We start from the raw sequence: 3,320 nt of genomic DNA on the forward strand, positions 1-3,320 counted from the left end.
GTTGGCTGTTCTGGGGCCCCACCCCAACCATAGCCTCTTGTTCCTTCTCAGGGATTAATTATTAACTTCAATTAATTCCCAGTATTCACAACACTAATGGTCTCAGGAATGTGGGCCCAAAAGGGAGGGGTGGGGTAGACAAATTTCCTGAGGCCCTGATTCCCTTAGCCCTGGTGGCTCTTTGAGTAAGAAATCTGGAAGAGAATTCACGTCTAAATGTTTTCTGTGTGCTCTAACACAAACCAAAAACTACATACACCCAGAGATGTATTCACTCAGCCTTGTACATTCATTCACCAGAAGCCCTCCTTCCCTGAGCCCCCTCCTTTTCCACTCAAACTCAACACATACAACTCAGCAGACAGACATACCAGGCTCTCAAATACTCTGGTTTCCTAAGGATATGCACACATAAACAAATACATAACATTCCTCTTCCTCTCTCACCCTGCCCTAAAGCATACCCTGCTTCCTAAACCCAGATGGATATAGCCTCCAAAAAAACACATTTATACACTGGACAGACAGGTAAGGATAGAGAAAGAAAAGAACACATAGGTGCAGACACAGATGCAAAAGAGGAGTCATAAAGAGACCAAAAAAAAGAGATACAGCAAGTATCATAAAGGCACATAACCTAGGTAGCATGGGTGACAGAACATCCAGATAAGTCCCACTCCTACATAATAACGAACATTTATATTTGTCTACTATGTGCCAGATCTTTTGCTAAGTGCTTTTCAAATATCTCATTTGATCCTCACAACAAGCAGATGCTGTTATTATCCCCATTTTACAGATGAGGAAAATGAGTCAAACAGAGAAGAGATATGCCCAGCATCACATAGCTAGGAAGTGTCTGAAACTGGCTTTGAATTTGGTCTTTCTGACTTCTTGACTTTTTTTTTCCTATCTGAAAGAAAATTTTATTATCAGTACAGTTGAAAATAACACTACACACAAGAGTATCCAGGGCTATCTCCAGTCGTCCTGATCTATATCTGGCCACTGGGCCCAGATGGCTCTGGAGGAGAAAGTGAGATTGTTGACTTTGCACAGCCCTCCCTCACTTAAATCCAATTCACTCGCAAGTCATGGCATCACCTTCCTGATGTCATGGTCCTCTTTGAGAATGAAGGACAAACAATGACAACAACATGCAAGCTCGAGAGGCTATTGTCTTGGAGGTTGTCACTTCCTTCCACTAGGAATGCTCGGGAGAAAACAGCTGTTCTGCAGCCCCCATGCACAGAGACACTGGCCCCCTCCCTCTTTGCTGCCACCAGTCCCCATCTGACCTCTGGGCTTCCTTAATTTCCTTATCTCTCTTGGCCTAGTCAAGGACTGTCCTGGACCCCTCAAAATGAGTTCCAAGAAGACTAGAAAGAATAATGCTCATCCTTTGTAAATTAGCAGTCTTAGCCTTTTATCTTCTTTTACTTGAAATTGCTTTCTCTTTTAACTATTTGGAAGAGTAGAGATTGTTTCATCCTTTGTCTTTTTCATTGCCATCACCTAGCATGGTGCCTGGTACCACCACCTAATGGCCCCATTAGCTCTTTAGTTCAGGGTTTAAATCCCACCTCTGATTCAAGGTCACCCATTCTACCTTAACCTTGCTGGACCTCAGTTTCCTCATCTATGAAAATGAGGGAGTTGGAATAGATGGACTTGGAGGTTACTTTAGCTCTAGATTTGTGGTTCCATGTGAGGAGAAGTAGCCAGGAACTAAGCTAGAGAAACACCAAAGGGCATCTCGCCAGAAAGGGACAGAGTGGGAGGAATGCATTTAGGGAAGGAGACACAAAGACAGGGAGATACACACTTCACTCTTCTCCCCGCCTCCAAAAAAAAAGACGTTGGGTAGAAGACATAGAAGACATAGGTGGCACCGTGGATAGGGTGCTGGACCTGAAGTCAGGAATGCTGCTCTTCCTGAGTTCAAATTCAGCCTCAGACACTTAGCTGGGTGACCCTGGGCAAGTCACTTAACCCTGTTTGCCTCAGTTTCCTCACCTGTAAGATGAGCTGGAGAAGGAAATGGTAAACCACTTCAGTATCTTTGTGAAGAAAACCCCAAAAGAGGTGACGAAGACTTGGACATGACTGAAAAACAACTGAACAACAGAGAACAAAACAAGAAACACATTAGGATGGAATGGGATAATCTTACTCTTACGTTTCTCTCCCAAAGAGTGAAATTCCTTCTTCTCTCCTGTATGGGGTTCTGGATGACTCAAGGCCCATGCCCTCACCTTGGGGCTCAGGTTCCACACACAGGTCTAATATCTCCTGTCCTTTTCTGTACTCCCACCTCATCATTATTCTTATTACACTAGCCCCTTGGCCTACCAAGCATCCTGAGTTCTGGCTGCAGGCAGGAGAGATAAACTCTCAGTTTGGGCTGCTGGCCTTCCCAACAATATACCAGCTCTTGAAGTCTTTCCTCAAGCCCCATGATCTCTTTGGTATCGGGGGTTCACATTTACCAGGCCCAGATTCACCTGCCCTGCTCCCTTCAGGGTCTAGGTGTATAGTCAATCAATCAATAAATCAGTGAATAAGCATTTATTAAATGCCAACTATGTGCTACATACTAGAGAGCTTGTAGTCTATGGTAGTCCCCAACTGCTAGACTGTCTAGGAGCCAAAGGACAGCATTTTTGGGTTACAAAGGAGAACTGGGTCTAGGGGATGGACATTTGAGTTCTAGGAGAAACTGGAGGGCCAGGAAAAGGGAAGTCTAACCTCTTACTCATCCTCTCACCCAACCTGTGTTTCCCAGGAACTTGCTGGGATGGGTTAATCTTCTGGGGATAGAGTGGTGACCTCTCCCTGGGAATGGAGATCCCAGTGTTGATGGAGGCCCTGGCACACCTGAATTCCCTTGGAATCCTTACTAAGACTCAGAGCTTTATAAAGCGTCCAGATGGAGTCAGAGGGATGTCGCTGTCAAAGAACCTTGAATTCAGCACCATGGAGGTTGCTTTTGCCCTGCTGGCTGCCTTTCTGGCCTTGTCTGGAAAAGGTGAGTACTGAAGATCCCTGAATGCCCATTGTATTCCCTGGTCCTGAGGAAGCACTGAATTCTTGTATTTCTGTTTTTTCCAACAGCTCAACTGATCCAACCAAATGTCCCTGGGACTATCTCTGGAGGCCTCCCCACTGGCTCTGGAGGTGTTCCCAGTATCTTTGGAGATCTCCCCACTGGCTTTGGAGGTGTTCCCAGTATCTCTGGAGGTGTCCCCACTGGCTCTGGAGGCGTTCCCAGTATCTCTGGAGGTCTCCCCACTGGCTCTGGAGGTGTTCCCAGTATCTCT

At 45.8% G+C, this 3,320-nt stretch overlaps 1 protein-coding gene across 3 annotated transcripts in view; it reads right to left on the bottom strand.

Annotated features, from left to right (window-relative positions):
- SFTA2 (surfactant associated 2) overlaps positions 1–3,320 on the bottom strand; it is an 8,923-nt gene that overhangs the window by 899 nt on the left and 4,704 nt on the right. The window contains exon 1 of one of the 3 annotated variants that reach the window (XM_027876742.1): positions 2,017–2,053. The exons of the other annotated variants lie outside the window; for them this stretch is intronic. The gene's annotated coding sequence lies outside the window, so the exon portion shown is untranslated. Of the gene's footprint in view, positions 1–2,016; positions 2,054–3,320 lie in introns of those variants that run through there. 3 annotated transcript variants of the gene reach the window in all.

This window comes from Vombatus ursinus, unplaced genomic scaffold (genome assembly GCF_900497805.2).
Source record: "Vombatus ursinus unplaced genomic scaffold, bare-nosed wombat genome assembly UNPS02014811.1, whole genome shotgun sequence".
Lineage (NCBI taxonomy): Eukaryota > Metazoa > Chordata > Mammalia > Diprotodontia > Vombatidae > Vombatus > Vombatus ursinus.